Consider the following 12,715-nt stretch of genomic DNA (forward strand, 5'->3'; position numbering starts at 1 on the left):
CACTACGCCGGCTCCATTCGGAGCCGGCGTCCTCGTGGGAAGGTAGATTTGCCCTGGGCTGGCGGGCGGCCTTTTGGCGGCCGCCCGCCAGCCCAGGGCAAATCTCAAAATACCCTCAGCGGTCTTGTGACCGCGGAGCGGTATTTTGACGGGGGAACATTGGTTAGAATGACCCCCATTATCTGTATCGAATATCTTAAAGAGATTGCACCCTAAACATAACACCGCTCCTTCTGAATCATAATGCAACCCAATATTAGTGCACTCTCATGCTTTTTGCACATATTAAAATGTCTTTAATGCAACCAAAAGTTATCAAAGACCTCGATGGTATCAGTGAAATAAAAAATAAAAAACTACTGCCTAGTTTTAGCGTGTGTTGTTCTCCTAAGGGTAACAAGCATCTGTTCTAAACATGTGTGCAGCTCATTGACGTAGAGTTCATTCAGTTCCTTGCTGTTCATCTCGAGGATATACTTGGTTTCTCACTTTCTGAGTTCCTTTTCTCTACCCTCTCCTCTCATGTATTTTTGGATTTGGGCTAGACAGCTGTACCTGAGCATACATATATCACTCCTGTGGAATTTTTCAAAGTGCCTCGCAGCGGGGTAACTGCGATCTTTATTGTTTACTGCTCTAATGTGTTGGAGTGTCTATTTGTGGACTGGGAAGGTGGTGCTACCTATGTGTAGTTTGGGGCATAGACATTTAAGTACATACACTACTAATTTACTTTTATGTGTGAGTCTCCTCCTCACTTAATGTGTGTGATATTCTCTCAGTGCTTGCAAGCTTTACATTTGGAGTATTTATTGAACCTCTTCTTGGGTGTCAGCCATGTAATTAGCTGGATTTCTGGAGTTAGGGTACTCTCCTCTAGATGGTCCCGAAAAGATCTGGCTCTTCTAAAAGTAATTTGGGGGTGACTAGTCACTACCTTGCCTATGATTGGATCACTCTGAATTAGGTGCCAATTTTTTTGTACGGCTTGCCTCACTTTAGGATGCTAATAATATATGTGGTGCTGAATCTATGTGTAGGGTTCCCTGTCTTGGGTTTCCTCTGTATGAACAGTTTTGTTTCCCTGTTGCATTTCCTGGCTCTGTTAGTGGCTACCCTTAAAATGTTCTCTGGATACCCTCTTTGTTTAAAACAAGCTATCATTTGTCTTTCCACTTGTATATACTAGCGCATACTCTCCTTGCTCTACAGAAATCACCAAGCAAATTGGATACTTTTGATGAGATGCACGGGGTGGAATCTCCATGCATGCAGAGTAGTTTTAGCAGCAGCGGGCTTCCTATATAAAGTAGTAATCAATTTGTCCTCTGCTACCTTCACCAATACATCCAGGAATTCTATTTCAGTATTGCTGATCTTACTAATAAACTGTAGATTTAAATTATCTCTAGTGATTTCCTCTACAAACTGGCCAGCCTCAGTCGTAGTGCCCTTCCATAAAACAAATAGATCATCTATAAATCTGACCCATAAAATAATATAACATATAATTATAAACAGGGACAACCCAATATGCCCACGGGACTAGGGTAAATGTATAACAAAAACACAACAATCGTCACATTAGACTCATTCTGCCATTGCTATCACCCCCAAGGGTGTGATAGCGTCCATTCGTGAGTTTCAATAACTTATATTCAATTCAGTTGACAACATATGTAACAGATCTCCGAAGCAGATGTAGGACGCTTATCCACAATTGTGAGCATTAATCGATCTTTATCCTTGCTACATTCTTATACATAAATTATCATAGTTGCATAAAATGTTTTCTTTCTGTTCCTGCAGATGTTTCCACTCATACAAAGACCACTGAAAACTAATGAACAGAGATTTGCTTTTTAGTGAGATAATGAAGTTCACACTCACAGAGATGAAACAAATGAGAAAGGACATTTCATTTGATAAGATATTGTTTCATTCAACATTGTTGTCTAAAACTTATTGTGCTCCTGGTGAGAAGACAAGAAGTGAGCCTGTCCCATGACTGCATCAAAAGTTGATTGGCTCCTCATTCCTTAAAGCGCTGCCAAACATTGAATCCATCAACTTTGCTGCCCCTTCCTGAAAATGAAATTGATAATGGGAAGGCTGACCATGATTGTCTAAATGTCATAGATTTATGTACCAAGCCAAGACCAGACATAAAAGAGGAACCTTTCATAATTTCTGAGAACCAGTGCAAGTGGCTTGAGAGCAGCCTATGCAGTCTGTACGATTCAAGAAGTGGAAGTTGAGAAAGCTTCATTAATTCGAGGTGTTACCTCAGCACAAGTTGCAGAACTGATTGTCCTTATAAGAACTTACAGTTTATCAGCCAAATTGAGAGTGACTATATTTACAGATAGTCAATAAGACTTTGGTGTGGTCCATGACTGTGGACAATTACTGTCACAGAGACGATTCATGACCTTATCTGGCATGTGCAGAGGACATTTGGATTCCATCAGATGGAAGACCAGTAGCTTACTGTTTCCCATGACACAACATTTCCTGGACCAACACATCTAGGGAGAGACATAATGGTAGGTTGTTCAGTGAGAAGTGATTTAACCCCAGATTCAGAATTCTTATGGAAGAGTTGTGTACCGCTGTGTAACACGTCAACATATGAACGTACAGAGGAGAACCCCAGTAACACTGAGCCATATAGGAAGATCAGCGGGTCCCTTCAACAGTAAGCAAATAGACTTCATTGAGATGCCTGTTTGTAACAGGCTGAGATATGTCCTGGTCATAGTGTGCATTTTTTCTTGATGAGTGGAAGCCTACCCAACAAGGAGAAATGAAAATCTCACTGTGACTAAACTGCTGTTGCGAGACCTAATACCTAGATGCGGATTACCGTTTTCAGGAGTCAGACCGAGGGACTCATTTTAACAATGAAGTCCTGCAAAAAGACCTGATGCTTTGCCTTTGGTGTTGATGAGCCTCCGAAGTACCCCAGACAGCAAGACAGGATTATTGCCTCATGAGATCCTAATGGGACATGCAAGAAGATTGCTTCCTGTGCCTGCAAATGCATTTGTGAACATGACAGATGACATGATACTTGATTACTGATCGGCTGATGTGGTTCATTCTGTTTCTCGACAGGCTGAAGGTGTCACTGTAAATCAACATCAAGATCAGTGCCTCAACCTCAGTCCTGATGACTAGGGCCCATATTAATGGGCTTTTGATGCAGGGCAGTGCAGCGCAGCGCAGCAAGTCTCCTTGCTGTGCTGCTATGCGTCATACGGAAAGGGCAGGAACGCAGGAATGCACCATTTCTATGGGATAGGGCACATTTCTGTCTGTCATTTCTGTCTTTCTAGCACAAGCATAGGCACCCTTGCACCATGGTAGAAAAGTGTCTACTTTGTAGGCAGGACTGTGAACGCCCATGGAACGACTACCTTGCACAGAGTAAGGCAATGAAATGATTTGCTCTGCCTTGCTTTATTCCATATCTATGAGGCCATTCACAGCCGCGCAAAGTGGCTTTGCATGGTCTGATAGATATGAATTCAAGGTTGTCGCCAATGTTGTGTCACAAAAAGTGATGCAACAGTGGTGCAAGGGGCTCATAAATATCCCCCTAGGAGATGATCAAGAAGCAAGTGTAGAAGTCATGTTTGGAACCGAGCTGGAAAGACCCCATCCTGATCATCCTCATCACAAACACCATATGAAGAAATGTTGTTCTATGAATCAGAAACAAGAGCATTTTTGCAGCAGCAAGCAGTGCCAATGCAATGACAAGAAATGCAAGGAAGAGTACAACCACAAGAGGCACAACAGCAAGAAAGAGAAAGATGTGAAGAACCTCAGATATTTGCACCAATCTAAGTCCCTTTGGTTTCACAAATTGTGAGGAGGAGGAGAAGAAGAAACACATGCTTAACCTGAGGTAACAGTTCTGATACCACCAGAACAACTAGAAGATCCAGGTGAAGGAACAAGTACTAGATTAATAAGAGTCACTTACAATGCTGAATGGCCAGGAAACAGTAATCGGAAGAAATGGATATTAAGTGAGTCAGTGGAACGAATACTGCCAACAACTGTTGAGGAGACAGAGTGGTATAAGTGATCAAGTGGTATAAGTGACACAGAAGAAGAAGATCAACAAGCTCTAAAGAGATCAAAACAAGAGTACCTTGTTTGAGGAATTTTGCACCTGAATGGACATACTATGTGAATCAAGAGATAAAAATACCAATATCGAATTTTATTTATTTGAGATCAGAACTACTATTTAAACCACCATGAATTGTGTTGATGCTCCTGTTGAGAAGATGAGGAGTAGTCCTCTTCCCATAAGAGCATTGAAAACTGATTGACTATCTGAAGAAAGAAGAAACAACAAACTGCAACAATGAAAATATGTGTTTAACCATAATAGTGTTTGGTCCTAGAGTAGGTTAATTATTATGCTTTACATTTCCCACAGCCATTTTACCCATCTCCATGCTGCTCTGATAGTCTAATGAGTTTCTTGAACATGCTTTGATTGCTTATTGAATTATTGAAATAACTTTGATGATGGAGCCTTATGTTTATTGATCTCTCTAATTCAGAAGTCTTTATGGGTTTTGAGACTGACACCTGTCTATACCCATTCCTAGAATAGGGATTCTTTCCTTTATGGAACACACTTATTGCAATTTATCATGCTGTACTGATTTCTGTTAGACCTGGCATCTCTGATGTGGTTTCCCTTCTTTTGCCCCCTGACTTCCTCTGTTTGTGACCTCGTTTTTGTTGGCTTTAGGACTCTGGGGACTTTACCACTGCTATCCAGTGCTAAAGTGATAGTGCTCTTTGCTTAAAACGTGGTAACGCTGGCTTCGCCACACTTGGCCACAGTTGGCATATTTAATTATCTTACAAGTCCCTAGTAAAATGTACTACTTTTGCCCAGGTCTTGTAAATTATATGCCACTGATGGGCCTACAGCAGTGATTGTGCCTCACACTTCAGGAGCCCTTCAACCATGTCTTAGGCCTGCCACTGCAGAGCCTGTGTGTGCAGTTTTAGACTGCCATGTCAACCTGGCAAGTTAACCCTCTTGCCAGGCCCAAAGCTTCCTTTTTAATACATGTAAGTCGCCCCTAAGGTAGGACCTGGACAGCCCCAAGGGCAGGGTGCAGTGTATTTACAACATTGGACATGTACATTCAAGTTTTACATGTACATGTAATGAAAAACTGTTAAACTCGTTTCTCACTTCTGCAAGCCCTGTCTCTCCCATTGGTTAACATTGGGATTCCCTTATTCCATTTTATAAGTGTAATTTCCAATTGAGAAGAGATGTGACCCCAACGTTAGGTGTTTCTGGAATCACAACTGAAAATCACAACTGACAGCTGGGCTCTTTTGCATTCCCTCCAGACAGCCACACACAAAGGGAACTTAAGTGTGACTGATGAACCATCAACATCCTGATGCCCCATCCTGGGCAGGATAGGAGGGATGGGCTTACATATACACCTGAATAGGCTGTGTCCTAATCCCACATAAAGGACTGCATAACCCCCTGTAGTGAATCTGGAGCTACGGCAGAAGAGCAGGGACTCTATGCACTTCAAAGGCCTCTCTTTGTTTGAAGTCTCCCCCACTTCGGATGCACCACTGGGTATCAGAACTGGGCTTCTGACCTCACCAACTCAGCACATTTTTGGACCTGAGGATATTCTGCCTGGAAGAAGGACTGCTGTGCTGCTGAAGGTACTGTCACTCTGCTGGACTCCTGCTCTGCTGTGCCTGCCCTGCTGCCTGCTTCCCTCCTTGCCTGGGAGTGAGAAGAACTGGACCTGTATCTCTACATCCCCAGAACCAAAGTGTTTGCAAGGGCTTGCTGTCTTGCTTTCTCTTTTAATTATTGCACAAATACTTTACACATTGCCTCTTAAGTTAAGCCCACGTGCTCTGTGCCAAGCTATCAGTGGGTGAGCACAGGTTAATTTATGATGTAAGTCTGACTTACCCTGACTAAGATTGTGGTTCCTGCTTCGACAGGGTGCATACCTTTCCCTACCAGAAACCCAGTTTCTAACAATTACTTATTTTGATTTTTTACAAAACGCATGACTGATACTGACGAATTTAAATGATATCTCTAAAAAAGATGAAATACTAAAAAGATTTGATTAATAAAACCCTTTAACTGATACTAAACTCTCATTATTGACTGACATAGAAAACATAAATGGTTTATTGATTAATGTGGTTAATCTCAGCCAACGTCAAAGGTCCATTGGCCTGAGGAGAAACAGAGAACAGCGGGGGTTCTCCATGATGAATTGTAACTTTCTCATAGACCAAAGACTTAACGAAGAGCCACACTCCAGCAGTAGTTGATGGTCCTGGTCACAGGAGAAGGATCCCCACTGACCCACTTGAACTTTGGGACAAGGTACTATGTAACATTCCCAGGCTTGAAAGAAAGTGCCATAAGGGTAACAGAAAGAGTGAAGAAAGTGAACAGTACAGATAATGTGGCACTTTGACCATGACATTCCATGTGCATTTATTTATTAAATATATATGTTTTTGCTATGAGCAGATTTTATACAGCAGTTTTATGTTAAAAGATGTTGTGCCCACTCACATTAAGGATAGGATACCACTCTGGACAACTACATCTTTGGGGCCCAATTCATTGAGTCTGGATTTCACTGTGTGGCCTTTCAAAGTTTGCAATCATCATACAAGTACAAATTCTGTCTCACAACTAATAGCTTGTAAGCAGGAGTCTCACAAGATTTTGCAGCTGAAAATAACTAAACATATTTTCCATGACAGAGGGCCTGGTTTAGAGTTTGGCAGAGGGGTTCCCGCCCGCCGTATTATGATGTGCATAGGATGTAATGGAATTGTAATATGGGGGACAGGTGTGGAGGAAGAAGGCTTATTTGTTGCGGGCCCACTTCCTCAAGTCATGACCCTAACACCATCAATAGTTTCATAGAAAAATATTATATTTGTGAATACGTGGGGGGGTTCTCCTTTTAGGAAGAGGTGGTGTAATACACTTAGTTGTTTCATGCTTCATCATAGACCCTCTCTCCCCACCCTGGTAGGACAGTGCCACCAGGGCAGACTCAACCTCTTGGTTCGGCCCTACCAGAGGGAGTTCTTAAATAAAGCTTACTGGATAATGCTGGGATCCAGATCCATAAAAATACCTAAAGGACTACCAGTAATTTTACCTTTAGTAAGGGTGTCCACTGGTATGGTTCAAAACGTAGGTCGACGGTCAGCATGAGTAAATGACTCGGCCCATCATTGAGACAGCCGACATGTTTCTGCCCTCACTCTGAACCCATACCGGTCTGGGGCATTCTTCAGGGCTATGGATCCCTAGTTATTAAGTAATGAATTAACAGTGATTCTACTAAATGGGTTACAAAAAGAAAAGAACACACTCAAGTCCTACCTGAATGGCAAGCAGTCATAAAACACCTAGAAGGGAGAAATAACATGGCAAGACATATGTAGACAATCTATGTCATAACGTAGATAGAAACTATATGGTGAACATGCACAGTGAAACAACACTGCAAACCACTGCCCACATTAGTGCTTCCACTGGTACTAGAAATAACACATGCGTCCATATGTTATTTGGAAGAGACACTGCTCGTAACACACTGGTAGACTATGTCAGTGCATCTACAAACTGCACTACACCACCTTGTGGCGCAACATGCTACAGAAAACTTAATTAAAAGTCCTTAACCTTTGATAAAGAGGTAATGGCCTCTGGTCTGGGACAGGGATGATGCCCCTTGTCGTCACATACTGTAGAGAAAGTAAGTGCAGAGACCTACTTTAATCGAAAGCATAAACTGCAGATAGGAAGGTGATACATCATGGAGCCCAAGAAGACATTTGTGTCATCCTCTGTGCTGGTCAATCATTGAACTGTTACTTAAGCAGAACTTGTAGGTACTCAAATCAAGTTTTCATCCTTTTCTTACTTTTTTTTTTTTTTTGTAAAGTTTCCCCAATGTAATAATTTTACCCTCTGTATCAGATAAAGCCTAGTACCCCCTCAAAACAAACATGCATCTGTAAAAAGGCCCCAGGTTTTTAGTACAGAAAATAAGCATGCAGGTTATAGAATAGATCGAGTGAAAGTCAAAGGCTACTATGGTTATGGAGTTTCTACATAGTCGCTAGTACATATAGCACCCAAGAGGCTATCACAGGTGAAATCATATCGGTCTGTGCAAATCATTAACGTGTCATGCCGAAGTTATGCGGGCAGGGTAAGAGATCTGTACAGCTCTTGTAAGGCTCCCGCCACTCCACACCCTTAAAAGTATTAGGCAAAAATTTTGCAGGCAGGGAAGAGATATGTTCGGGCTAGTAAGGCTCCCAATCTCGGCCGCAGGAGGCCGCTTGTACTCACTTCATCAATAGGATCATCGTTCTGGTGCACCTGTCACACGCCTCTCCCAGCTCGTTGTCCAGTGGCTGGGAGTGTGGAGCATCTATTTAAAGGTCCCTGCAAATCTTACCGCGTCATCAGGACACCGCCTCTCCCGAGTCGTGATGGGAGTTGTAGGAGGGAGCTGTTGAACAGGGCCCTCAGTGTAGGGAGTATTCTACATGTTCCCCGTTGAGAAATTGGATACTGATCACCAGCTGTTTGCAGGGTTCCCATGGTATAATTAAGTGGAGCTTGGACGCTTGTAAATGTCCCTGCCCCAATTTCAAACCTTACTGGGATGTGTGAGCAGGAAACCACTGGGTTCAGTCTCGGTGCTGTGGTTGCATGTAAATCACACACATTTGTGCCACCACAATCATTCTTGCATGTAGGGGTGGACAGTTGTTTATTCTAATGTCCTTTTTCAAACCATTACACATACTTGTTTCCAACAACTGTATGCCGGCACCAGGGCTCCCCAAAGAAAATAGTATGTACAAGTTGCAATGCTAAAAAATTACCCAAGCGCCTCATATTAGTTGTTTGTACGTGTGTGACGCCAGGTGGTTCTTAAACACGTGCAAGAGGGGAAGGGGTTCCAGGTGGGCTCTGGTTATAAGTTCTGGGGTGTTCCTCCTGAAATGAAGTAATAATGCTTGGGATGTGAGGTTTTACAGATTCTATTGGAAATCAGAAAACGTATGAACAAATACACAGAGCTACGTCCCTCTAGACCTCCCTCAACACTGTTGGAGTTTGACACAAGGATGTGGGATTCCCCCTGCGTCACATACAGAGAAATCATAATGTTTGTGTGCCGGATCATTTATGTTCATTGAATAACAGCATCACGGGAGGTGATCAAAAGGTCAATCAGAACTGTGGGTCTGTATTGAGAACTATAAGATCTCATCGTTCAGCCCATTTTTTGCCAGTGTGCAGTCTCCACAGCCACCTTTGGTCATTCCTCAAAAGGATACGAATCATGTCTGGTCTTGTTAGTCTCAGTTTTTCTATCATGAACCATTCCATGTCATCTGCACTGTGATTCTTTGAAATTAAGTGGCTTGTTAGTCTGGTTGAGTCACATTTGCAAAGGATTGTGCTCCTGTGCTCACAGATCCATGTTCCCACTCTTCTAGTGGTCATCCCGATGTATTTGAAACTGCAAGAACCAATAATCACATATATTACATGCTTGCTGTTGCACTTTGATAGGGATCTCTGTTCCCAGGGTGTCTAAAGTCCCAGATATAGGTTAGTAGTTTTCTTTGCAAATCTGCAGACGCTGCACTTCCCACATGGTGAATGGAATGATGGACGGGGCAAAGTCAACAGGGTCTGTTGTCTTTCACTTGTTAGTCTCTTTCTAGGTCGTGTGTGGACTTAAAACTGAAAGTGGTATTAGTGTGACAGCCACCCTATTTTTGAACCTAAATTGCTAAACAACCCTAATTTCACTTTGGATGGCTGCCAGCGGCCACATGGATGACTATATTTCAAGAAAGTTACTTTTGGTAATAGGCAAAGAGGGAAGATCCAAGCTTAAATCAGAATGTCCTAGCCAAGTATGCTAACATTTTTCTAAAAATCTGTAAAGGCCCCAGAGAATGGGTTGATAAGCCCTGGTCCAATTGCCAGAATAAGATGCATGATATGGTAGGGGCTCTATCCCATATATGAGGTTTGTCAGACTCAGTCAGATTATAGAGTTTTGGATGGATGCAGAGGAATTATCCATGTGAACCCAACGAATATCATGGGCCTGTTTTCGATTTCAGCACAATGGTGAAAGATAGCCCATCCCCCAAAATTTAAATCCCATAGGATATAATGGGATTTATATTTCTGCGGACGGGCTATCTGTCACTGTTGTGACAAAGTAACCTGTCTGCCAAAATCTAAATCAAGCCCTATGTCTTTTGGGAAATGCAAATGCATGGCTAACAAAAGGAGGAAAGGCTTTTTCAAAATAGAGCCTACATTGGCTAATTTAGAAACTGTGGATGCCAGTGTTAAGGCTGAGGCACTGACCCACGCCAAAATGTGGACTTCATACTGCAGGGGGTCATTTAAGAAATGTGCTCCCAATATGGCAATCTGTTACTGCAGACCCTTGGGTGTTGTCTACAGTTCAGGATTTTTCCATGGAACTTTATGCAACTCATTTTCAGGAATTTCATCCCCAGCCTCTAAAGTTTTCCTAAAACCTAATTTCTTTAGAATCCTAAAAAGTCCAAGCTCTCCTTCAAAACAAGCAATACAAGAAACCTCTTTTCACCCTTCCGGGTTTCTAAGAGTTATTTTTCTAGTACAAAAGAAAAACAAAAAAATAATCAGTAATAAATCCAAGGCATTTTAACCAACTTGTTGTACACCATCGTTTAAAATTTAGACCATAATTCATCTTAAAGATTTCTTGATACAATGGGACTGGATGGTCGGAATAAATCTCCAAGATGCTTACCTAACTGCCCTAGTTCATCTGCACTTCAGAAAAGATATGCCATTCCAATGGAACAACAAAGACAGGCCATTTCAGAATGCCCTCTGATACCAACCTCCACATTTCATTCAGGAAGTCCCCCAAACCTGTGTCTTCTCCCACTTTAGTTAGATGGGTGGAATGTATAATGTCCCTGACGGATATTGATGCTTCTATCTTTGGAGCCCATTCTTCCAGAGACGCTACAGCATCCAAAGCCTTTTAGGCGGGATCATGCTTACAGGACATTCTAAGATCGGCAGACTAGTGAAATGATAACACTTTTCAAACCTTCTGTTCTAAACCTGTGACTATATCAACCTTTTTACTGTGAGCCACTATTTTGGCACTATAAAGTAGATTTTCCTAGTGTTAATGAAGGACATTCTGAATTATGTTAAAGGCACAGAAGTGGTTATCTCACTACCACTTTGCTCTAATTAATAATTGTCTCTCCCTCCCTTGTTTAGTGCTAGCCATTCAGATGTATTCCCTGCAAAACATGCTCTAAGGATCTTCACAACATGGCAACATCTCAGACAATTCCAGATTCCACGAGTGCTTTTATTGACCTTTCCCAAAAACTTTTCACTTTACTATTAGCTATTCCCTTGTGTTTCTCATTCTACCATTGTACCTAAATAGCCTGTTCACTGAGGAAAAGAGGGCCGAGTGCAGCTACGTTGGGTATAGTAGGTGTTTTTAATTGCTCATTGGTGAGGTTCTACTATTGTCCTCCCATGTTCTTGTTTATTCTAAGTCCTATGACAAATTTTGTTTTTTCTTTGCTGCTGCAATTGAAATTTAAGCATGAATAATACTGGATTCTGTGGGCCTGATTTTCGGAGGTAAACTTAGACCTGAATTCTAACTCTAACCATGAAGTCTAATTTTAGACCAGAAATCCAAGTTCAGACTTGAAGTCTTACTTCAATAATAAGGTCTAAACTTAGAATTTCAGGTGTAAACTTAGACTTTAAGTCCAAACTTAGGGCCTGATTCACAAAGGTAAACTATAGACCTGCATTCTAAGTTTGACCTGAAGTCTAAGTTAGAACTGAAGTCACAATTCAAACCAGAAGTCTAAGTTTAGACCGGCACTAACTTTAGACTTACGGTCTAAACTTAAACTTCAGGTCTAAACTTAGACTTTAAGTTTAAGTTAGACCTGAAGTTTAAGTTAGAACTCAAGTATAAATTTAGACCCAACTCCCGCCTCCCGGGTCCCCAGGGCAGTGTATTGATCTATTTTATTCTGTTTTGTAGTTCAATGTGCTCTATCTTTCCCCATGACGAAGGTCGGGTGGGCAGAGGCTGCGAGGACCAACCATGCAGTATCTGGAACCAAAGGACCCACCAGGCAGTATCCTGATCAGAGTGGGCTAGGTACCCTTGTCTTGGGGGTAAGTAAAGGTCAGGTTGAGCTCTTAAATGTTTTGTTACTACTCTGGGGCAGATCCCTTCCAGCGGCTCTGAGTTAATATAGGTCTGGCTCCCCCCAGAATGCCCCTGTCGTACTGTGTGGTAGTTCCTTATCAGGTCTGTGCTGTCTCCATTGTTTATGTGGTGTAGGAGGTAGCACCCAGGAGTGCTATGGGCTGCTTCGACCTTCGCTGTGTGTTGGTGCTACTGTGCAGCCTCCCAGTCCAAGAGCAGCCACAGTGGGACCATCCATTCCGCAACCCTGCAGCAGCTGGTCACACATCTGTTTCTCAGGCTCCGGGTAAGTTGTGACTCCTCTTGTGAATGCTATTGCGTTATCCAGTGGGCAACAGGGCATAGTCAGT

Source organism: Pleurodeles waltl, chromosome 4_2, assembly GCF_031143425.1.
Source record: "Pleurodeles waltl isolate 20211129_DDA chromosome 4_2, aPleWal1.hap1.20221129, whole genome shotgun sequence".
Classification (NCBI taxonomy): Eukaryota; Metazoa; Chordata; class Amphibia; order Caudata; family Salamandridae; genus Pleurodeles; species Pleurodeles waltl.